Source organism: Perca flavescens, chromosome 17, assembly GCF_004354835.1.
Source record: "Perca flavescens isolate YP-PL-M2 chromosome 17, PFLA_1.0, whole genome shotgun sequence".
Lineage (NCBI taxonomy): Eukaryota > Metazoa > Chordata > Actinopteri > Perciformes > Percidae > Perca > Perca flavescens.
Genome location: NC_041347.1, coordinates 18429279 through 18455117, shown reverse-complemented (window position 1 = coordinate 18455117; position 25839 = coordinate 18429279). Strand labels below are relative to the sequence as shown.

Genomic DNA, 25839 nt, shown 5'->3' with positions numbered 1-25839 from the left:
GTGACAGTACCAAACACACTCGATCAGCAGCGGATCCGCCGAGCTGCTGTGGACCCGGACGGGTTTGTGGGAGAAGGAGCGTTAACTACAGAAAGAGCTACAGATAAAGAAGAGGAAATTTCTCAGGCTGTTTGCTGTTTTCAGAAAAGTTGCACCTGCACAGAAAAGAACACCGGATTCATGCACATTTACTGTGTTAGGAAATATTGCTGTACGGTCTGCTTGTGAAGAACATCTTGCTTACTGTAAGGTGAGTAACGTTAGATCACGCAGCGTGCAACAGTGATTTAGTGGGTCAGCCTGCATCGTTGTGCTATATTCTCTAACAGGAGGGTTAAACAAAGTTATTGTCTTTGTTTCAAAGATTCTCACCCTGTTTGTATACGTCTAGTTAAGAATTAAAAGTAACTTATTTCATGATGTTGACTAATTTGTGCAAAATGATCCATAAACAAGCGTGGTTTATGGCCATGTGTGTCAAAATGGAGGTTGATGATACTAAGTTGATAGTACTGCGTTAGAGTGTGCATGGTTTACAATAGTCTACATGATTCATTGGTAATTAATAGTTTAATAATGTGCAGTTGTTTCAGTTGAATGCTGTGTGTGTGTGTGTGTGTGTGTGTGTGTGTGTGTGTGTGTGTGTGTGTGTGTGTGTTAAGAGAAAGAAGAGGTATGAGGGAGAGAAACTAGAGAATAAGCATTGCTCTGTTATCTCCATCCGGCTGTTTCGGTGAATGGGATTTCGGCTGCCCCCTTGCAACTGACACACACACACACACACACACACACACACACACACACACACACACACACACACACACACACACACAACTGCTCTTGCATATCACTGTTCTTGTTGTCAGTTCTCAGAAAGAAGCAGAGAGGATGAAGGGAATGTAATGAAAAGGAAAGGTCACACAAAGAGAGAGAAAGAAAGACCTAAGCACATTGTTTTATGTTCTCAAGGCCCACTTTAATATATGGATTAGTTAGTAGTTGAACTGGAAATGCCCAGGGTCTTATGGGACCATAAATAATCCCCACAGGAGCAGATATAAATGCTGAAGCATTCCTGAGATGCTCTTCATCTTCTTCTCATCTGTGGTGGTGAACACCCTCCCCTGCAGCTGGTTGATGGGTTAGACGTCATGTTGTCACAGCTTTAAGACTTTAGCTAAATGCAAACAACACATGAATGCATTTACGCTGCAAACATGGATTCTTTTTGTTCTGCACACACATGCTCCCTCCTCACTTGCACGGATGTTAACTTGGTGTTCAGGCATCACGCCAGCTCACTTGGAGACCCTATATCATCCTGCCCTGTCACCACAGCACAGGCGGGGATGGGGGGGGACAGGACACATACAGAGAGAGAAGGGGGAGAGGGGGATTTGGTGGGAGGTGATAACCAAGCTGTCGGATGATCAGGATTGAAACAGCTGAAGAGGTGGGGGGGGGGCAGGTAGGGGAGGAGGGTGTGATGCTGAGGGATCCTTTTTATCACGTGGCTCCTTCACAGGACGAGAAGCCCTGAGGGGGGGCGACGTGTGAGGCACTCAAGCGAGAACATGACCAAAGTCATGGTTCAATGTGCTTTTGATAGCATGGAATCCTGAAACTGATTTCCTTGTCTTTCTGTGCTCCTGCTCTACCTTTTCAAATTGATTATGAAATAGATTTTCTTCAGCTTTCTGCTCTTAACTGTCGAATAATCCGACCTCCCATCATCTCCATTCATGTCTACATTGAGTTAACAAATATGTGTGAGTCGAAACTAGAACACAGCCAGAGGCACTATGACAGCTGATGCACATATGCACAGTACTTGCTCTGAAGACGCTGAAACATTATAGACACCTACTGCTCAAAATGTAGCAGCAGTTTTTGCAGCTTAATTTGCTCATTAGATAATCTCATCTGAAAATAGTACATAAATGTGCACACAAGCGGCACATCTGTGCACTCGGGAGCACTCTTGCATAACGAGGAAAGGAAAATCCCACAATAAAGTGATATAGAGAGAGAGCGAGCAATTTGATCCACACCTGTGAGGCTCAATTAGCAAAATTCCTCTCCAGCCATCTGGGATTGAAATGATAACAGACTTCCATTTCATTTTGCTGCAGCGGCGATGACGTTGAGTAGTGGATGTGATTAAAAGCACGCAAGTAGCATGTCTGCATGTTTAATTCATTGTCATCCATCATGATGTAACATAGGCTACTGCTCTTATTAAACACACTGTAGGTAATTTTGAGACATGTATTTCAGAATCAGAATCAGATCATAAAATGGTTTATGCCACAATAAGGTACTCCTATGTGGAATTTTCCATGGTGAATGGTGCATACATAAACGAACAAACATTAAACATTAATATGAAATAAACAATAAATACATGCAAAAAGGGAAAAATTTTGTTTAAAAACAATAAATACAGAAAAACAAATGTATACATACAAAATAACTGTAAAAAAAAGAGGCTGAATTATAATATATTTCATTTTCTACTGAGCTTACATGTGAAAAGTCTTGTGGAAGGTAATCATGCCCTCAAAGGAGCTCAACAGATGTGTTTTGTCTTTTGTTTCCCTCCATAACCTATTTCATGTCTAAAGCTTCATGTCAGACAAGCAGGTCTGTTTGATTTTATGCTGCAGTTCAGTGTCTCCTGTGCAGCTGATTCCTCCCTGTTTCTAGATACAGTTCGTGGAAGTAATGTTGTTGCTGAGATCCAGTTTTGCTTGTGATTCCCCTCAGCTGTGGTGTGTCTAACAGCAGGAGCGTCATTGAGATTTCCGTCAGTTTCTCGCTGTCAGCCCATTAAAACGGGACAAGAGCTAGAGCACAGCAGGGGACAGACGAGCTGTCAGTGTCAGACTCACTGACTGTGGACTCATTGTTCAGTACATTTAAAACTAAAAAGCACACACACACACACACACACACACACACACACACACACACACACACACACACACACACACACACACACTACCCTTATCTGGTGATTAGCTGCCTGGGTTTGCAGTGACCTTTCATTTCCTGCTTTTAAAGACCTGTTCTTGACTAAAAGTGTAGCAACAACATCACTAATGGTTTTGCTTTAATGTTCATACAGTTTTATTTTTCTAAGTCTTTGACCAATTTATAAAAGATATTAACAATTATCTGCATCTGCTATAATTAATCTGCTATAATTCAGCATTTTGAAGCTATGACTTTTTACTTTTAAAGAAACACCAGCAGATAGATTTGTCTTCTGCCATGCAGGTCAGAGTGTGCGCTCGATGAGCTAGCAAATTTCTTTTTTTTTCTTTTATATAACTTTATTTTCGTTTTTGTTAGTAGACAACATATATGACAAACATACATACAGCATCTAGCTACATATTGAACAATAATCACATCATCTATGGCAGTTGGAGTTATTCAATGGAGAAAGGACGGAAAGAAAAATTAAATTAAATAAAAAAGAAGCTGTAATTATGTTACTGACACAGCAAGCAAGACGAGCAAGAACAATTATAAAAAATACGTAGAAAATAAATAAATAATAATAAATTAAAAAAAATACCAACTGAGGGGGGTTAAGACAGATTAAGACAGTGATGGCAGGGTGGGAGTGATCCTGGTGGCATTTATAGAAGAGAAGTAGGAAATGAATGGGTTCCAAATAGTCCTAAATTTGTTCTGCTTCCCATCTCTCAGATATCTTATATTTTCAAGATGGATGCAACTCATTAGGTCACGTATCCAGTGTATATGAGTATAGGTGGTTGACTTGACTTCCAATTAAAGAGAATCAATCGCCTGGCTATTATTGTACAGAAGGCGAGTGCACCATTATGGAGGTTTGACAAATTTGCAGTTTTTGGGGAGAGACCAAAAAGTGCAACAAGTGGGCAAGGGTTAATTACAGAGCCCAGTGCAACTGACATAGAATTAAAAATCAATTTCCAGTAGCCCGTCAAACTTGGACAAAGCCAGAACATGTGGAGCAAAGAAGCTGGGGCCTGCCTGCACCTATCACATGTAGGATCCATCTCTGGTTTGATCTTTGCTAACCTAACTTTAGTCCAATATATGTGATAAATGAATTTAAATTGGATAAGACTATGACGGCTGCATATGGAGGAGGAATGGATCCTATTTAGAACTCGTCTCTATTCCTCATCAGTAAACCTATAGTCCAGGTCGACCTCCCAATTTTGTCTAGCTGTAATAGCAGATGAAGGCGAGAACCCTGCAATACAGTCATAAAGAACGGATATAGCACCCTTGTTATTGAGCTAACAAATTTCTAAAGTTGACAGTAAAACGAGTTCTCAGTTGTTAATTTAAATGTGCATACAGTACATATGTGGTTGATTTTGTAGATTCATTTTGTCGTCTTGCATTCCAGAGATTTTACCGTGGCCAGAAATAAACAAAGCAACATGGATATGACAGAGTGGAAGACATGATGGTTCTTTTTATTTCTGCTATTGATTCTTTTCAATGATTAATCGTCTCTTGCAATTAAAATGATTTCAGAGTTTAGCATTTAGAATTTATTCATGTGAAATTGGTGTCCACACTATTTAGGGAGAGACAAGCTGTTGCCATAAACATGATCCTCCAAAACAGCAGTACGAGTATTTTGGTTTATGTGAGCCTTCCAGAGCAGGTTTCATTTTAACATCCAACTTACAGCTTTGAATCAGAAGGAAGACACAAAACACCAATCGTTCCTTGTTTACAGTGACATGCTTCCTTTCACATGCTCATCATCACATGCTAGTTTTAGCCCAATTGGAGTTTATTGGACTTGAATGGAACTTGATTATAGACACAGTACTGTATGCTTAACACTCATTTAGGCTTCATTCAGAGACATTTATCTAATAGCTTTATATGTTCATTAAACATCATTTAAAATTGTATTTTTCATCCGTGTTTTACTCAGTGTTAAAACATGTCTTAAAGGTCCCATGACATGGTGCTCTTTGGATGCTTTTATATAGACCTTAGTGGTCCCCTAATACTGTATCTGTATCTTTCCCAAAATTCAGCCTTGGTGCAGAATTAAAGCCACTAGAGCCAGTCCCACAATGAGCTTTCCTTAGGATGTGCCAATTCTGTGTCTGTAGCTACTGAGGAGGAGAGAGGAGGGGGCAAGGTGGAGGGTGGGGGTGTGGCCTTGACCAACTGCCACTTTGCTCGTTTGAAAGCCATGATGTCTCTCTCTCATGGGTGGGCCAAATTCTCTGTGCGGGCAAAGCAGAGAAAGGGGAGGTAATCTTGCTCCTTATGACCTCATAAGGAGCAAGATTCCAGATCGGCCCATCTGAGCTTTCATTTTCTCAAAGGCAGAGCAGGATACTCAGGGCTCGGTTTACACCTATCACCATTTCTAGCCACTGGGGGACCATAGGCAGGCTGGGGGAACGCATATTAATGTTAAAAAAAAACAGTGAAATGTTCATGCCATGGGACCTTTAATCTTTGTTAGTTCCACTGTCAGACCTTCCTTGATGGTTCACTAAACAAGAGCTGCATTTAGTCTGGTCCTGAGTACTGAAGAGTTAAACAATCAAACTATGGATTTATAACTTTTGAAGAGGCCGCCTGCTGCAAATTGATAGATCCACTCCCAGTAAAATAATTTTTTACTGTAGCAGTGTTCGATGAGATGTTATGGCCAGTGGGTAAAACTCCCAACAAGTGACGTGTAGTGATTGTTTCCTGTAAACACACGGATGCATAAACAGTGCAGCCATCCTCTACTGCAAATACTTTTTTACTTTTCTATTTTTTTAATTATTTGTTATTTGCAAAAACTAACACAGCCTTGCAGATAACATTTTTTATTTTTTGCATTTCTGACCCTGTATGTCTGACATGAAAGCCAGGTGAGCTATTTTGGGTTTACTAGGCTCTTTGTTAATCTCACAAATTTCTCAAAATAATTGAATAAAGTGTTTACACTCTGACATTTTAAGTATATTTCAGACTCTAACTAACATTATGCAGACTCGTCCAATTACTAAAAGAGTAGAGGCCATCCCTTGTGTACTGATGATAACGACTAGTTCAGTGCAGTGCAATCAACCTCAAATACAGTAATCTCTTCCATGAATAGAAAAAAGAAAGATATGCATACACAGGAGGTTTTATTTTGTTGTTGTGGCGAGTTGTGTACCAAATTATGTCAGAATTGGCATTGCTGATTATGAAGATTTCTTGACTGCATCACTTCAATTAAATGACATTTGTCAAGCTACAAGAGGCCAAGCCAGGTCTACAGGGGGAAAGACTACTTCTTTCTGCATGATTTTAAGTTTGAGAATTAGGCTGTATCAAGTGTTGTACCTTTTAGCTAAGCTGGCTCTATGGATGGTATTGTTGGTCCACCACTTTTATCCAGACTGCAATATTTTTTAAATATGGTGCGGACATTCATGTCACCCTCAGGATTACTTGTAATAACTTTGGTGATCTCCTGAACTTTCCTCAAGAACCATCATCAGGTCAAAAATTTTTTGTGTCCATACTTTTTATATTTGAACAAATACCTGCAAAACTAAAGACATTCCCATCAGGTGCTAATTAGTAAATATAATTACTCAATTACACTAACATGCTTAACTAAGATGGTAAAAATGGTGAACATTATGCTTGCTAAAACATCAGCATGTTAGCATTGTCATTGTGTGTTAGTAGCATACTAATATTAGCAGTTAGCTCAAAGCACTGCTGTCCTTCACAGAGCCGCTAGCATGTCTCACCTAACTTGTCAAGAGGAATATGAAGCCACAGGAGCTCCATACATACAGACTTCTGCCCTGCCTATTCATCAGCTCCAAGGTGTGGCTGTACAGACTCGGGGGGACCAATCCTATCATCGTCAAGCTGTCTTCAGTCTCAGCCTGTCATTACCCCCTTTGACTTTTTTTACAGATTTAAAAACACCCAAAAGCAGCCATTAAATGCTCTGTGGACTTGCACACTGCCCGTCTATTATCATGCTTGTGCAGAACCCTTTTCAACATGAAAGGAGACTCAAAATGTGTTTTCTTTGCGTAAGTAGATTGCAGGTCAATTAAATTGCTGTTGGAATCTGATAGCTGAGATGGCAGGCGGAGATTAGCTCTGAAAGCCTTTACAGTCTGTAAGAAAAGACAGAATCAATGCAGAGTGGAGTAAGTCTGTGTATAATGGACATTAGTGGGCAGAGCTCTGGCACAGATCACATTAGAACCAGGAGTGCTGAAGTCTACCAACTGCTCCAAACTTCCATTAGTAGGCCAATCAAAGTGTGTTTCCTCAACATTCATGTTTCATCACTTTACCCTAAAAATACTGTAGAGAAACTTATATTACACGCTGAAATTGCAGTTTTAAGATGTTTCAATGCAGCAAAATTCACTGATTATGTAAGTAGTTATCAACCTTTGCAGTATACAAATGCAGCAGCTGTACTTTGTGCAAAGTATACAGTATAAGTACCATCACTGCACATGGAACCAGTTTTCATCCATTTGAGCACTGCCTAGCCTTTCTCCCTCTCTCTTTCTTAGGAGAAGGTAAAGTGGCCTCATATGTCACAAAGCGTCACTTCACTGCTGTCAGTAGGTTGATGTATGAGGACAGAAATGGCCAGTGCTGAAACAGCAGACCACACACACGCACACACAGATGCACACAACACAAGATTGATGGATGACACCAGTATTAGGTCCAGAATCGAGGCACTTTGCCCGGTAACAGATAAATGGTTTTAGGAGGTCGGGATACGACCTGCAGCTGCAACAATAAGAAGTTTTTATTGGTAGCAATCTTGTCTCTATGAGAAAACCCATTCTTTTTCAGTTAAGAGATATTTTCTTATTCTAGCTTGAAATCTGAACAAATCTGTTGGACTCTTTACATGACTAACAACTAGAGGTGTTGAAATTAATCAAATAATCGATGCATCAAATCATGGAAGATGCTGCATCGATAATCGGCAGGCTCATAATCGATTATTTCTGATTACAATTTAATGTAGGCCTAACAACATTTCTGTTTACATATTCTGTTATGTTTTGCACATTCAGGAAGTGTCATGTGCTCAGTGCTGTAGTTTTATGTATCCAATTTATTTAGTATTAGAGCACTGCAGAATATTTTGTTTTTGAAGCTTGGCTTTAATAGAAAAATGTATTTGACGCATCGTGATGCATCGAGATATTGAATCGAATTGAATCGCTGACATGATAATCGTAATCAAATCGGGAGATCAGTGAAGATTCACACCTCTACTAACAATTCCCTGCTTCCTTACTGTACAAGTGAGAAAGCCATTGATTAAGCTGTTTGTTGATTTGCCTCTATTGGAAACCTGATTTGTTCCAGCAAGAGGAAGCAAAACATGAATTATTTATCCGGTTTAAAAGCTCATTTGCCCCCTGCTGCTGTGGTTTAGCTGTAATTCACTCAGGAGTTTTTAGAGGATCCTCTCAGATATGATTTTGTCTTTCCAAACACTACACAGTTGTTCATAGGCCCTGTCTAAAACAACTACCTCAGTGGAATCGAATCAGTGAGTTTTTCAGCATGTTGCTGCGGGGCACCTATGAGCTAATAACATAAGCAAAGATCTGTTGACACCCAGTTGTTTGGACATGTGTCTGATTTATAGATCAGACCCACCCTCTTGGCCAGCTTCTGCCTCTTTATGTGTGTGTGTTTTGCTCAGCGGAGTGAAGCCAGCTTGGAGGATGCGTCTGCCAGATGACCCCTTGGCAGAATGCGTACCAACGGCAGCCCCTCCCCCTTCCCGCATCAGCTGACTAGCTTGGATAAATTGTGGTTGGCTTGTCTCGTGGAGACGGGGTGGGGTTTAACCATGAGAGAGTTTACATCATGACCCAAGTGTATCTCTGCATACTGTACTCTCAGTGGTGAAACTATGTGATTGATCCCTACTTTTTAATTGCTGACAGATGTCTCCTCTCCAAACATCCATCCCTCTATCTCTTACTTCCTTTCTCTTACACACATTGGGCTCCAATGTTCCCAGAATTCTTCTGGGAACCTCTGGGATGCAGTCCCAGCCGCGGTAACATAACTCCCACCACCCTCTCATCCGAGACAGCCCTCATCCCTCAGCGGTCCCATCACACATGGATTGCCAGGACTCAGCTGGCCTGGAATCCGTCCTGCGTTTATGAAACATTTGGCAGATTTTGAACATAGTTGCAGTTTACGAAGTGATGCAGTCTCTGGTTTTGTATCAGTTTCACTGGGTCATGGGCTCACACTGACAGAGCTGAATCATGGAGGTGTTGTCTGCTTTTGTGTCGCCATGTCTTTTTCTGCTTTGCATTATCCTTCAGAGAATTGGTTATGGAGGATTGTGTCCATCTGCTGAGTGAGATTTCTTGGAAAAGAGAGACACAGTGCGGATAAAAAGATGAAGGACGGGTTTGATCAGCAGAAAAGTGAAATCAAGTCCTCAGCATGAGCTATACTTAGTGTGTGTGTGTGTGTGTGCGCGTGTGCGTGTGCGTGTATGTGTGCGCATGCGTGTGTGTGCTTGTTAGTTTAAAATGTACTGAACAATGAGTCCAGTGTGAGTCTTTCCATTGCACGCGTCCTCAAGCCTCCCTCGGCTTCCCTCTGCGATTTGACATTCAAAAGATGTATTGTTTAAACAAGCCTTTGATATTCATATTGTTATCATAACAGGCTGCATCAGCGTGAAGCTTGCAGTGTTTGGGGTCTTGGTGTCCCCCCACCCCCCCACTCTTGGCCCAGACTCTGGGCAAACATAAGTAGGTCAAAGTTTATTGGAGCGTCCTGTCTGAGCAGGAGGATTGGAGAGGTGGAGGGGGGGTCTCACAATCAATTTCATAAAGCTAGTCTAGCTTACTTGTATAGAGAGTTTGACCGTCTGCCTTCTAGTCTAAGAACCATTTAGCAATGTTGTATGTTAACTGTAACTAAAGATTTGATGGCTGAATGTAAAGTAGAAAAACTCATTAAAACCCATTAATAAAGGTAATAAAACTTGACTGATGGCCAATATTAGTGGGTGATATACGTATATATTGGCATGAATGATCCGATGAACAACAAGAAAGTGCAGCACAGAAATGCCAAAGATATGGTTATAGTAACTTAGAAAGAGTACATATTAAAACCTGTAAATATCCGCTACTGTACATATCTATTCTTATAGAACCATAATTAAGGGATTTTGTAAAATTATGTTTCTTTGTGTTATGTGTTTATGTTGTCTTTATTGAGTAACATCCCCTGAAAATCTTGTTTTTGCTGACCTCCAGTGGTGGAACTTCTCTCAATGCTGCAGTGATGTCAAAGTGTTCATGTTGTGTCTGTGCAACATGACATCACTGTTGCACGTGGTTACAGGTGCTCACTAACCACACCCATCAGTGATGCTGGGGCAGGTTTAGGGTGAAACCATTAGGCTCGTTCAAGATGAGCCAGATCTTCGCAGAATCGATCAATCACCGGCAATCGCCGCCCAATGCATAGATTTGTGTCCGACTTGATCCCGACTTGCTCTGACGTCATGCACACATGGGCGACGATAACCTCACGAGATCAAGGCGGCCGCAGTTCTGAGACGCAGTTGCTTTTCACCGACTGCAAGACCCAGGCGGACCCAGGGCATGCTGGGAAACGCCGACCTCTCACCTGATCTAACAGCTGATTGGTTCAGAATCGACTCAACATGATGACTTTTTATATAAACTTTTTATTGATTTTGAATTGGAGGGATTTTAACTGCTATTTGTCTGATTTAAAGGCTTATTCTATACAGAACACATGTTCTGTGGCTGATAGTTATGTTTAGAAGTCAGAGAGACAAAATTTGTTCAGATTACCGATCATCTACAGTGTGTTGTTAAGTTAATTAAAATCAGCAACATATCGCATGTAGAGCATTTTGAGAGCTACTCTGTCATAATTAAAACAACTGGACACTGTGTAGCTACAAGCTGATATATGGGTCTGATAACATTTTATTAAATTGGAATTGGACCACATTGTTTCTGTGACTTCCTGTTCAGCCTGAAGGCTGCTGAACGAGCCTATAGTCTCTATGATGTCACAAACCATAGTCTATGTGATGTTACACATATGTTTCTGAAGAGCCTAAATTAATCTCAAAGTAAGCGTCTCTATTAGGCTGTACTAGGCAGCGTTGCTTTAAGCTAAATGCTAATGTCAGCATGCTAAGCACTAAACATAAAGTACAGAATAGGTCATTTTAAACTGAAACCATTAACATGCTATGCATAATGTCTTATCTTTCCTTGTGAGAGGATTCAATCAATAGTTGTGTGCCGAAATACCTAATGCAAACTCACTCTGCTGGCCTTGTTGACCTTCGTAAACCAAACGTACCTCTACAGATTAGGGTGTCTGGGTGGGAGAGTGTGATGGGACTGGGAGAGGTCAGAATGTTGGCTTAGAGTTGAGAAGAGAAGGACTGGAGGGATGAGAGCCATGTGATGATGGGAGTTTTATGAGTCCAAATCTAAAAAATTCAGTATATCATTAACAATAATCATGTTGTTTCTGTAGCTCCACTTTTAGAAAACCAATGCCTGACATCCGATAACAAACTAGATGTGGAATATTTATAGTTGTTGTCAGTTGAGTTTGTTTAACAGGAATATTTCCAATTCCTTTCTTACTATGAGAGAGATTTCAAAAATCTGATGTTATTGTTGATATAATAAAATGTTAGCAGACCAGGATTTGCTAGTTTGTGGAGTTTAAAATGCAGCTCTTGTCTGCTGTCAAAGATCAAACAGATAGATTACAGTGAAGACAGAGCGCTTTGGACTGGTAGCGACGGCGGATACAGAGATAAACAGATGAAATGATGCCATTGTCATCCTGTCTTATTTACTATGCAGGGTTGGGAGGGGATTAGCCTTGCTTACATAACTGTCTCCCCCTATCTCCACTCTTAACTAGCCCATCTCCCCCTTTTCCCCATCCCACACACTCTCCCTCTCTCTTCTGAGATCACAAGATTGGTGTTGACTTATTTGTTATTCCAGTATTTTGGATATATTTCTTTGTTTTTAGCTTTTCTTCTCTTTGGGACCAAAAATCCTCAAACAAAAGACAGGTGACTGAAAATGGGGATTTGGGGAGATGATGAAAAATTAGGAATCGGCAAGGCGATGCAGGGAAGAAACATGTAGCTGTTGGAGGAAATCAAAGGCAAAGCAAATGTTATAAAAGGTCTGCAGATAAAACGAAAGGAAAAGAGGAAACAGGAGAAAAAAGGGGGATGGGGGAGTTTTGGGGGTGAATGAGATAGTCTATTTATAGTTTATCCCTGCTGTTGGGTTAGACCGCATTGCCTGGCGTAGAACAGCTCAGCAGCCATGTCAGTCTCCATTAGCTCTATATACACACACAAACACACATACAGTATGTCTATATACCCTGAGGGTGTCATGAAAACGTGTGTACGCTGACCTTTGCCACTGAGCAAAAGAAAATGACAACTCAACGGATCTGACGGTGTGTTTGTGTGTGTGTAAGGTGCTAAGTTAGAGCTACAGTTAACAGTCGAACAGTGTTTGACATTAATATGCTGTGAAATGTGGGTGTAATTGCGTGCCACTCAGCTCAGTGCGTGAAAAGATTGTCTTTTGAAGCAAATGGCGCACTTCAGAGAGTGATGGGTTCAAAAAATACACACAAACTCCAACGCAAAGTACACACCAAACCTAACGTCTTCTCTCTAATTTTACTGCTTAATTTTAGGAATAAATTAACCTTGCACCATCTCCCGAGTCCTTCGAGTTATTTTTTGTTCTTTGATCAGATTTGAATATATGTGTTCTCTTTGTTTGTTTGTTTGTCCTCTCACATACACACAGCTACAAGCACACGTGCAGGGAGAGAAACGTGTTCCCTCAACTACATCGAACTGTGGGGTTCCCTTTAGGCCAACTTGGACGACATCAGTGCGCTTGTTTATTGTACACACACACACACACACACACACACACACACACACACACACACACACACTTACTGTACATCTAATTGATCAGGCAGATGAAATAGCTCCTGTTTTAAACTAAATTCAGAAGGTGTTCTGTGTTTCTGCAAATAACTTTTTTGTTTTTTTTGTTTCTTTTTTTATTTGGTATTTCCCATAGCACTGCTGCCTCATGGTAATTTTGGTTTCATTTTCACACTTGTTGGATCCCAGATTTGGCTCTATAACACAAAAACAGCTAAAATGTTCTTGCATTAAGTCACAAACACGAACTCTAACTACTGGCCATTTATATTTATTTGGGTTTCTTAGGGGGAATAAAGCTAAATCTAAATGGATTTTTTAATCAGCCCAGTATAAGAAACTTTGCATTGGAAGTTATTAACTGTGAGCTGAAGGCTGCGAGGACTGGCCAGCTACTGTATAACTTCCTGGCTGATTCATGGAACAGTCTTGGGGTTGCACAGGACCTCGTTTGTTTCTGCTGTTTTTGACCCCAGCTCACCCTGCTCCAATAACACACTTACTGTGGTCGTGGCAGAGGGGACACATATACAGTACAGAAACATATTCATGAGCACACATAGACACAAGCATTCACAACATGCACATGTGCAGATGTCTGCGAGACATACAATATAATTGTTTTCACTACCACCATGTAGTATAGCACATAGAGGCAGGAATGGAAATCATCTCAAGGCTTGAGATAAATAATAGCATTAGATTTTCCTTGTTCTCGTGTCTCGAACTTAATCTGGTGCTCTTTTTCTTCACTCTGTTGTTGGTTACTGATCTTACTCTAGTAGAAAAAAGTTTTCTCTCTGCTGTTGCACAGAGTGGAAGGTTACTACATTTACTTAAGTATTGTACTTAAGTATATTTTTGAGGTACTTGTACTAACTTCCATTTTATGCCACTTGATACTTCTGCTCCACTACATTTCAGAAGGAAATATTGTACTCGTACTGCACTATATTTATCTGGCTTATCTGGTAGATTTTACATGAATAAACTGTACAATATGCTCATAAAATGCATAACAAAAAGTATCTTAAGTCTTGTCTCTTGTAATTTGTCTGTGAGTTCCATCAAAGAGACATTTCCCCTCTAAACTTCTAAGATGTTTCATTGCTGCTTAAACATTAATGCAGCACCAAAATGGAAGGAAATATGGCAGCGGCCAGCAGGGCAGATGCGTCAGGAGCTCTTCTTGCAATTTTAATTTTTTGAGTTATTTTAAACTTAACAGATTCGAGACCGCCGCAAAACACAAAGCGAGCCTCCTGCAACATAACAGTGCACCGAGAAACAATGAGAATTAAGTCTTTTGGATATGGAAAGCATATTTTAATGCAACCGTTTGTAAACACAACAAACAACAAAGTAGGCCTAATTGCAGTCAGGGGCAAACGCCAGAGTGACAGTGTCATTATCATCATCACACTCTACCTGTTGTTGTCTGGAGATGTGCACCAGTGCCCAGGCCCAACTAACCGAGTTGCCAGCAGCGAGGACACGAGGAGTATTATCGCTGTTAATCAAGGGTTTGGGGTCGGTCGACTTTGACCGGGAGATGGATCTATCAATTGTCTATCAACTCAAACCTAGGGGTCTCTTTGGACAAGTAATCTTCTTATAAATTTGGACAAGTAATCTTCTTATAAATTCTAACTTAGAATTTTTAGTCTTGACAGAATCATGGTTACATAACAACTCCCCATCTGCTGCATTTCATGTACCAGGCTATAATATGTATAGACAGGACAGATCTAATGGAAAAGGGGGGGGGGGTGTCATGATTTATATCAAAGACCACATCAACTGTCATCAGAAATGCTGGCCTCTTGACCATGATTTGGAGGGTATTGGATTGAATATAGTGCTGTCATCTGAAATGTCCTTTGAGCTCATTGTTGTGTATCGTCCACCCTCCTCTAATAGTGATTTTTTTATATCACATTTAAAAAGCTATTTCAAGCTTGCAATTTTAAAACCGAGGTAATACTACTTGATGATCTAAATTGTTACTGGCTATGTAAAACTAAAAGGAAAGCCCTTAAGCAGATCACAGACACTTTGGATTTTACACAATTGTTGGAAGGTCCTACTAGCCCTTGTGAAAAAAGAAAACTTACAAAGAAGCACTTTCATAATTCTAATAAACATGGCACATTTTCAAAGAGCAGTACAGCAGACTGATTGAAAAAATATAATTACTGGGAGCAACACAGAAGCAGATAGTAAAATGTTTGCTACCAAGCTACATAGTTTAGTTAAGGAGTTTACTAGAAAGGTCAAAGGAAAGAAAAAAACCAATGCACTCCCCTGGCTCAATACTGACATATTTAATCTGATGAAGGAAAGAGATTCTGCATTAAAAAGATCCTTAAAAACCAAGCTAAATAGTGATAGGCATCTGTTCACTTCATTATGTAATAGAGTAGTCAAAGAGATTAGAAAAGCTAAAGCTAATTTTTTTATGACAGTAATTAATGAGGCAAAGGGTAACACAAAGCTGAACAAATTAAGAAAGTAATGGGAATTAGCTATAGGACTAGATACCGGCTAGAGTTGAACCTGAATGGTAAATTAACACAAGACCCAGCACAAATAGCTGTAGCCTTTAATGAATATTTTATCAACTCTGTGGCTGAAATCGCACAGAATTTTCCTCTAACAACTGGAAATATTCTTAAAGTAGATGAAAGCAAGCCTTCTTTCAGCATTCAACCGACTTCTGAACTTAACACTCAGGCAATTATTAATTCTCTTAAAATTTCAACGGCGAAGGATATTCATGGTATGGATTCTAAAATGCTTAAATCCCTGAAAGTACCCCTAGCCTACCCGATTACACAAACCATCAACCAGTCTGTAATCAAGGGGATATTCCCTGGAACTCCCTGGAAGACTGCGATTGTAACTCCCATATTTAAGTCAAATGGCCCTGTGAACATATGTAACTACCACCCAATCAGTATTTTGCCTGTGATCTCCAAGGTTGCTGAGAAATGTGTATCAAAGCAGCTTGTTTCTTTTTTAAATAATGGTCCATTTAATCTTCATCCGATGCAGTTTGGCTTCAGGGCCCATCACTCTGCGGAAACAGCTAACTGCTTCTTTACAGAGACGATCCAAGCATTGGTCGACAAGGGAGGTGTTGTTGGCACTGTTTTTAGACCTTCGTAAAGCATTCAACACAGTCAACCATCAGGTCCTTATTGCCAAACTGTCTTATTTTAATTTCTCCCTGTTAGCAAAAAAAAATGGATTGCGTCGTAACTACGGGTAGAGAACAATATGTTTCTGTGAGCGGTTATCGTTCATCAGCTCTTGGCTTATGCACAGGGGTACCACAAGGATCGATACTTGGCCCGCTTTTGTTTAGTTTAAATATTAATGATTTGCCGTTTGTTTGTCCAAACACTAATGTATGCGGACAACACCGTAGTATATGTGCATGCCAATACAAAACATCTGACTGCTGCCAAACTCACCACAGCCATGGATCAGATCACCAATTAGCTAAATCGTTCCTGTCTTAAACTTAATGTAAATAAAACTGTAGGAATGTTTTTCACAAAAAGACAATGTAACATTGTGTCAAATATAATCATCTCAGGGCAAAGCATTATGATTGTGCCACAATTTAAGTATCTGGGCATTATTATCGACTCTAATCTTGCTTTTAAAGCATATATTAAGAAAGTGTGCAATAGGGTCAAGTTTAGCCTAGCCAATTTAAAATATATTAGAAATGCACTAACTTTTAATACTGCCAAATTATTTATGGATGCCATGATTATGTCACATCTAACATATTGTCTGACAAGTTGGGGACAAACCAACAGCTCATCATTAAAGCCACTAGCTACTCTTTACAAGAAAACACTCAAAGTTTTGGACCAGAAGCCAAACAGCTACTGCTAAGCTGGAAAGATGCAATTAAATACAAAAACATCTGTCTGGTGTACAAAATTCTGCATAACACTGCACCTACTCCTTTGAACTCTTTCATAACCCAACGTAACAACAGCAGTCAGATAACTAGAAACGCCGCAAAAGGTGACCTTCTAATTCCATTCAGGAAAAGTACATTTGGCTAATTTTTTTTTCTGTTACAGCATTACAAAGCTGGAATTCATTGCCCACTACAATCAAAGATATACATACATACCACCTTTACAACACACCTTAAAACATGGCAGTCCGATAACTATTACTGCACACATTAATCTGTCAGATGTGATGTGTGTTCAATATGACATAGTCATTGTTGCTGTCGCTCCATCTCTGCTGCCTGCTTCCGTTATGTCTTGTATGTGCTTTCAATGTGGCCTCTGAGACTTTTCTCCTTTCTCTTGTCTCCTTCGTATTGTATTAACTGCACGGATTGCTTTAATGCCATTGCCATTATCTGTGTTTGTTGGTTTGTGTGCCACTTCTTTGTATGTTTTAACCCTTTTTGCTTCGGCCTGCTGGTATTATAGATGTAATGTAACTCATTTTAATATGTTAACCATTGTATTTTAGGATGCATATTGTCAACTGGCCGGGGACTACAGCTGGAAATTAGCCGTTGAGGTTAAAGCTGCTCCTTTTACTGTATAGTTAATTAAGGGGGACTGTCCAATAACATTATAAACTAATAAACTAAACTAAACTAACAATAAGATAAGATAAAATAATATTACAGTATATAACAGTATGACACTAAATCTACTTACTTTTATTGGAACTAATTTTGAATGCAAACATTTTACTTGTAATGGACTTACATTGTTGTATTGGTACTTTTACATTTGAGTACTTCTTCCACCACTGGTTTGTGAACTACATATGCACCCTCAGAGTGGTTTCCTTGTATTCTTGTGACAGCACAAACCACCCTGCTGCGGTAGTCATAGATGGCGAAACATGAGAGATGGAAATATTTCACTTTTCTGTAGCCGGCGTGAAGCATGACAGCAGCAGCTCTTATGCTGTTTGTCTCGTTTCAACTTTCAACTTTCTCTGCATTTAAGTATTGTAGGATTCTAGGGTACATATTTGATCATTGCGGTGTCGAAATGTAGTTCTAACACAAAAACAACTCCAAAAATGGCTACTCCTGTGAGCTGCACAAAACTATTTAGCCTCAAGAGGGCGGTAGTGGTGTGGGGTGCACAGCGAAGGGCCGAAGAAGCCGGTGGGTTGCTAGGCAACGCGCACGCTTAGCCGGTATGGTAGCTAGTTCCTGTGTTAGCTCTGTACGAACGTAAACCGATTCCACGTGGCTAAACTACAGCGTTAGCTCGGGAGATACGCGGCTAGCCTGTGTCGTGTGTGTGTTAGTAAAAGAAGAAAGAGAAGAAGAGTAAAGAAAAGAGGCACTATGATCTTAGTTATTGATAATGACCCGCCCCCCTCAGCTACTCCGGTCTGGACCACACGTGTAGTTAGGACAGACTAAGACTTTTGACTTACTGAGGGAAACTTTGGTCATTATAACCACTCCAGTGGCTAACAGCTGATTTCGCGATTCTATCGCAGACAGTAATTAAAATTCCGTGAAAGGAGTGATTAAGCAGGTAGCGCTTATGGTTTTAACCAGCTACTTAACACAACATCAACAGTACCATGATCTATTGATACATTCACAGAACAGATTAATAATCACATATGGACCAGTACATGATTAAATCAGATCACCTTAATGGCAACAAGTGGTAGCGAACCCTTTGCTCATTAATAAACACACTACTTATCTCTGCCCAGACGTAAGCCTCCTTACGGTGTGTTCAGTCCGTTTGTTTCTGTCCATAGATTTCCACAGAAATGAAACAGACGAATCCCCTTGCGCTCGTCAGCAGCCACGGAGAAACTTCCTCCAAAAAGGCAGCAAGGGGAAAGTTTAGTCGACTTTGAGAATAAAACGTTGTTTGTCCTTCTCCTGCAGATATGAAAACACTGGTGCGTTTTCAAGGATCCACCGAAATAAAATCCACTTTCTCCAGAAAAAGGAAGTTCAGCACAAGCGCTTGCGCGCTCCCCTCAGCAACGGAGTTGCAATGGAAGACGAGGATTTTCCTAGGATCAGGCTTTTTATAGGTTAAGACCCCCTGCTGTGTTTATGGTCCCGCTGAACCAATAGGAAGACTCGAAACTCTGTGTGGGTGAAGACTACAATCTTGTAGTTCTTTGACTTCCTGCCAATTGTGAGGCGTTTCCCTTCTGGCTGGCACTTTCGCATAGAGGTGTGAATTACCCCGGCTTTGGGGTTTACATGCAGGCCAAGATTCCTTTGTTTCTGAGCACATGTGTGTCCTGTATCCAGAGGTCAGTTTAATCTGAGGCCTTTTGGTTAATATCAGGTTTAACCAGACTCTTGTGGTGGTGGTATGTTTCCATGAAATATTTCCAGATCTCACGTCTCTAGTCCCCTGACCCTTAACTTCCCCACGCACACTACTGTATGTTCCTGCTCCTTGAGCTGAGAAATGTATTTGACATAATAGAGGAAAAGCTAACGACAGAGAGGAGACAAACTGTGTGAATGAAAGGAGATGATTTGCATCCTCTAGACAGACAAATTGTTACAACAGTGGCAGGCTGATAGAGCTGGAGACAGACAAAAGCCAAGACAAAGCTTTTGGCTCTGGCTGTAGTTGAAGCGCTGAGAATGCAAATGAAAACTTTTTTTTTCTTTTGTTAATTTCTTCCTGCTCTCTTTATTTCCTCTGTGCAGTCAGCTTTTGCTACTCCTGCCCATGTCTCACTGTTTTCCCACAGAAGACCCTCATTAGTTATCAGCTATCTGTGAACATGCAACATCATCCTTTTTTTATAGTAAGATTTTCACGGAGAGAGGTTAATTGTGTGCGGCTGTGGCCGAGCATAAGCTGCTGCTCTTAAGATCGGTTACAGAGATAGATTTGACCTGCTGCTGCTGCTGCTGCTGCCCTGATCTCATGTCATCTCATCTAATCTGGCCACCGTGGAGTTTAGATCTGAAATCTTAGAGGACATTACAGGGTGGAGAAGGGGATAGAGAAAGGAGAGTTAGAGGAGGAGTGTATGAATTAGCCGTTTCACTTCACTGAGTACTTGATGAGGTAATTCTCCTCTGGCAGAGGTTGAAAGTAACAGTTATTAAAGTGCTGTACTTGAGTAAATATAATTTTGAGGTATTATGAGTATCTACTTTATGTTCCCTAATGCTTCTACTACTCTACATTTTAGAAGCAAATATTGTAGCCTACTTTTGCTCTGGAGATTAAGACTCCACATAAAAAAACACATGATGGGTTTATATGATATCCCCTCTAAACTTCTTGATGAGTTTGCTTTAAGTAAAAGTTTGATGCCCACAATAAAAGCAAAGGTTAGAGAAAAGTAAAGCAAATGGACACATATTTGTGAAGCAAAACTTAGTTAGAAAGTCTTTATCTTTCCAATAGGCTTGCACAATTCGGGGAAAAATATGAATCACGATTTTGTAGCTTAGAATTGATATCACGATTCTCTGCCACGATTTTTGCCACGAAGGTGTAATGTTTATTGTACACATGAACCATGACAAAACAAAACAAATTGGGAGTACCAAACATAGATTTTTTTTTGGCAGCTATAGCACATTGCGCATCATCACAAGCCTGTAAACATAGATGCTTCAATGAATAAAGAAAATAAAGTACATACTGGCCATTTAAGTACAGCAGGCTAACAAAAATAGTGACATATAACACATTGAACTAAATATGGCCCTGATACAGCCTCTATCTGAACTCCTTGAACATGTCTTTACATAATTAAAACATGCCAATGCGAACAATCACGAACAGGGGTGAATCGAGATCGTGATTTTATAATGATTTATCGTGCAGGCCTACTTTCCAATCCTCATTCATCATCTCTCGGCCCCTCAGATTAAGATAAACTAGCTTCACCTCAACCAGCACATACTGCTTACATATTGACAGTATTAACAATCTTATAATGTATATGTATTCATATTCTGCAGAACAAGTACATTTACTGGCAATACTTCTGTACTTTGACATTGTCACATAGGTACTTTAACTTAAGTAAAGGATCGCAGTACTTCTTCTACCACTGGTCTCAGTTCATGCTTTTCTTCAGTGTAGGTGGACATTGCTAGATACAAGTGAAAGAGATGTTTTAAGGAATGCATTAAAACAAAGCTGGGGGGCCCAGTTTTGTACAAGATGCATTGAAACAATACATGTGTGTTATATTAATGGTTGTAACAACAGTGTTTCCCTCAGGTTTGAATATCAAATCAATTTTTATTGAGAAAAGCCAGACTTAGACAGGCTGCCCTCTAGTGAACAATGCTGGATCTACACAAGGGTGACCCAAGCTTCTTGATCAGAAGTGAAGTGCAAACTAACAGGACTGCAGTTTAAAAATACAGCAGATAGATTTATCAGAGCAGCATGTGCAAATGCAGTTGCCATTGTGTTTTTTTACCGTAACCTATAAGATGAATGGCCCTCATTAATCATGGCCATTTGTCTTTAGTTGTAAGAGTAGAGGTCAGTGATTAAACCGTGTTCTCTGTAACGTAGCCAACTCTCCATCTCGATTTCTCTTTCCCTCCCTCGCTCAGTGGATCAGAGGGAGAGTTTGCATTTCGCTGCTGCTCTGCTCTGCTTTTCATGGCTCTGATGTTGTCTGCCACCAAATCCCTGCTGAATAAAAGTCAGAAATTGAAGCAGCAAATCATGTTTTATGTAGTGTATGTGTGCTTACACAATGAAAGCAGGCTGGAAAATGGGCCAAGCATCACACAGGGCATATTATGGCAACAAAGCAGCTTTCCACTTTCTTGGAAAAAAAGCGACAGCAGCAGCCAGAAAAGTGCCGGGCGCAGAGTACAATACAAGTGTTCGGTTAATGACAGCAAAAATGGAAAGATAGATACATAGAAATTGCTTTGCCTGACTGCTCTATTCTTAGAAAGTGTTTTACTATTCCCATTGATTCTCTTCTGGTGTAGAAACTGTGCTGTTGACTTGTTAGCTCCATTATTTAATAGATGTGTCTGGCAGTGAGCAATATGAAGATATAATGTGTTACTAAGATGTTTACACAGAGGTAGCTATCACTTTAACACCTCTGGTTGTATCAGACTAGGGCTGCAACTTTTATTATCAGCTCATTTGGGGATTATTGTCTTGATTATTGATTTGGTTTATAAAATATCAGAAAATAGTGCAAAATGGCAATCAGAAATCAGTTTGACTTCTTCAGATTGCCTGTTTTGTCAGTCCAAAACCCCCAATATTAAGTTTACAATAAAAACCTAAAGAAGCTTGACACTTGTAGGTGCAAACAGAGAATCTTTTAAATTTTTGAAAAAAGGACAGAATCGTTGATTTTGTGTCGATCAATTCATTGCTTAATAGTTTCAGTTCTATATTTGGTTATTGTGTGCAATGTTGCAAATTACTGAGAAAAATTTCTTTATGGCAAAATTGCATTTACCAAGTTTTTGCACCAATGGGATGAAGAAATTGTGATTTATGTGGAATGTAATTCACTGCATTGGCCAAAAAAAAAAAATATATGGTTATTTTTTTAGAGCTAAAGCAATTAGTTGATTAATAAATTAATCAGTCAATAGAAAATAAATGCCTAATTATTTAGACTATTTGATAATTGATAATCCGTTTTTTTTATTATTTAAAGGAAAAATAGCAAACATTTCTTTGTTCCAATTGCTCAAATGTGAGGATTCACAGCTTTTCTCTGTTTTATATAATTGTAAATGTATTAGCTGTGGCTTTTGGACTGTTGGTCTGACCAAACAAGACATCTGAAGATTACACCTTGGACTCCGGAAAACTGTGAAGGGTATTTTTCATTATTTATTTACTTTTTATAAACAAAACGATAAAACAATGAGTCGATTAATCAAGTAAATAACTGTCAGATTAATCAAAAAAGAAAATAATGTTTAGTTGCAGCACAATGTACTATAACATATACAATATATTGATATTGCAACATGTAATGACATATACTAATATACTGAAATCCTGTCCACGTTACCCACCCCTAGATACGTCTAATACATGTGTTCATGTGTTTGTCAATCTTTCAAGGCTGAGCTTAACTCCTCTTTCTCTTGTTTAATTTTGCAAGAGTCACCTTGGCACAGATTCAGCCACGCCTTTTGTGTGACGGCAGCTACTTTCTCCTTCACCCTCGTTTACTCCTCCCTCATCAGTACAACATTGAAACACATTAAAGACCTGGAGTGAACCAACACATGTAACGTTAGAAGCACTGTGATAACCAAAGTGAACCCAAAGCACACACGCTGCATAATCTTAATAACACCTTCAGCTGAATTTAATACTCAGCACCCTGAATCATTGTGTTATTGTACTCACATTAAGTGTGGTCCCTGTGGTGAGGACATATGCTGCTATAGCGATGTAATCTATCTACCAGTGATCTAAAGGATTATTAATCTCTGTCTAATCTGGTTCACATCAGCATATCATACGAGTGAAAAGTTATATACTGATTAGTGTGTGTGTGTGTGTGTGACTATGTGTGTGTGTGTGCGTGCGTGCATGCATGAACTTCAAGCCCTGCAGAAATAATTACAGCATCACGTCATGTCTTTCGACTTTGAAGTAGGTTTTATGAAAATGAGAAGATAATCGTGTGCGCGTGTGTGCGCCCAGTACAGTATAGGTGCCTGTATTCACAAATTATGGTTTCTATAAATCTTTCCTTGATTTATAGAAACACTAGCAGCATGGTTGTAGGGATGGCAATGTCAGTCAATCAGTTTATTACTTTGGTTCAGACTGAAATATCTCAACAACTAGCAAATGGATTTCCATTCAATTTTGTACATAAAATGTACATTCAGAGGATGAATCCTAGTGACTTTAGTGATCCCCTGACTTCCTGTAGCGCCACCAAGAAGTTGACATTTTTGGTTTTGAGAAAAACTATTGTATGGATTGTGATGAAATTTGGTTAAAACATGCATGTTCCCTTATAATAATTTTGATGATCCATTAACTCATCTAGGGCCATCATTGGGTCAACATTAGCAAATGTTAGCATGCTAACACATTAAACTAAGATGGTGACTATGGTGAACATTATGCCTGCTTAACATTAGCATGTTAGCATGCTGACATTAGCATTTAGCTCAAAGCACCTTGTCTACGGCCTCACACACTCTATCACTATCATATCTGTGGAGTTGTATGTATTACCAAGACAAATATCTTAAAGGTGGGTGGGACATCTGAATAAACCCCCACTCTGTTATCTCACTAATTTCCATCCCCTGTGTCCCTCAGGGAAGACCTTGACCATCTGTCCTCCTGGGGGCTCCCTGTTAAGACAGACTGATGCTCAGCTGCAGATGATCAGGCTGTCTCACTGGTGTTCACAATGACAACTACATGGCATGTGGCCATCAAATCCGGCCTCAAATGGCTGAAACATAATAATCATCTAATGGCAGGAATCCCAGATCCTGATTGCCACTTTAATCAGTCATACCTTGGCCTTAAGCCTTACTAACCTCCAGATTTAATGGAAATCCATATATAAGTTTGTTAGATTTTCTGTTGACGGACCAGCACATGATTTAATTTCATGTTTGCTGCATATTGATGCTATTTGAGCTTCTTGGAAACATCAGCGACATCAGAGCTGTAAGGAAATCTAAAGGTTAATTAATATCATGTTTTATGTGATAATATGTGAATTAAATTGATTATATTAATTTAGTTTGAAAGGTTATGCATTATGTCCTGTTTTCCAAATAAAATAAGCATTTTTGTAGCATCTCTGTAACGGGTGATGTTTGGTGGTGGGTGCTGGAGAAAAGATTGAGCTTCTTCTTGTCTGCTTTTGTCTGAATTGTGTTGGGTGTTAAAACAATGCACTCTGACGTTTCTCTACCTTATAATCTAGGGTAATGTAATTATGCCATTATGCCATTCACGCCATTGCCAAAGTTTAACCTGAATAGTTAATTTTCTGTGCAGCCAAAACACATCATCAAACTCCAGCTGATACAATTTGCATTGACAATACTTTTCTGTAACTGTCCATATTCCTACAGTCCTTCTGTTTATGCAAATAGCTGTGTAAGGAGCCCAGTCAGCATCTGTTTGTGGTTCTCGAAAGCAGCTCTGAGGCTCAGGAATGACCTCTGCACCTGGACAGAGGGGCCAAAATCAATAGTTGTATCATATCACTTATCAGACTGCAACAAGCAGACTGAATACCTCATCTGCTGCTTGTGTAGAGAGTGGAGAGATGGTGGGAGGAAGCTAAGAATAAGAAGCGGTGAGATCAGAAGATAAAAAAGCATAAATGGAATAGGGCTAATTAGCATTTTTGGGAAAACAAGATAAAACCCTTCAATATACAAATGGAAGAAGTTTTCTGTTATTGAACACCAGGGGGTGGTAATACTGACAAAATCCAACTCCACAAGGCTTTTGAGACAAAATAGCTTGGCACTACAGTTTATACTGATATTTATCATTGCTTATTTGACTCTGAAGTCAGATAAGCTCAGAGATTTGTTTTGATTAACTCTTATGCAGCCCATAAAACCAGGAAACACTAATTCAGGATATAACATAACCAAAATCAATATATCATCAAGTTCTACTGCCTTTTTTACCACCTGTTCTTTTACAATTTCCTCCCTCTTTTTTCTCTTATACACTTTTTATGAGTCAGTAAAGTCGTTCATTCTCCACACTTTATTTCATTATTATTTCATTATTAGATGCTTGGTACATTTGGTT

The 25839-nt window shown here is 39.6% G+C and overlaps 1 protein-coding gene across 2 annotated transcripts in view; it reads left to right on the top strand.

The window, feature by feature from the left end:
• lzts2a (leucine zipper, putative tumor suppressor 2a) overlaps nt 1-25839 on the top strand; it is a 51928-nt gene continuing 26089 nt past the window's right edge. For both annotated transcript variants that reach the window (XM_028603972.1, XM_028603970.1), the window contains exon 1: nt 1-250. The gene's annotated coding sequence lies outside the window, so the exon portion shown is untranslated. The remainder of the gene's footprint in view (nt 251-25839) is intronic.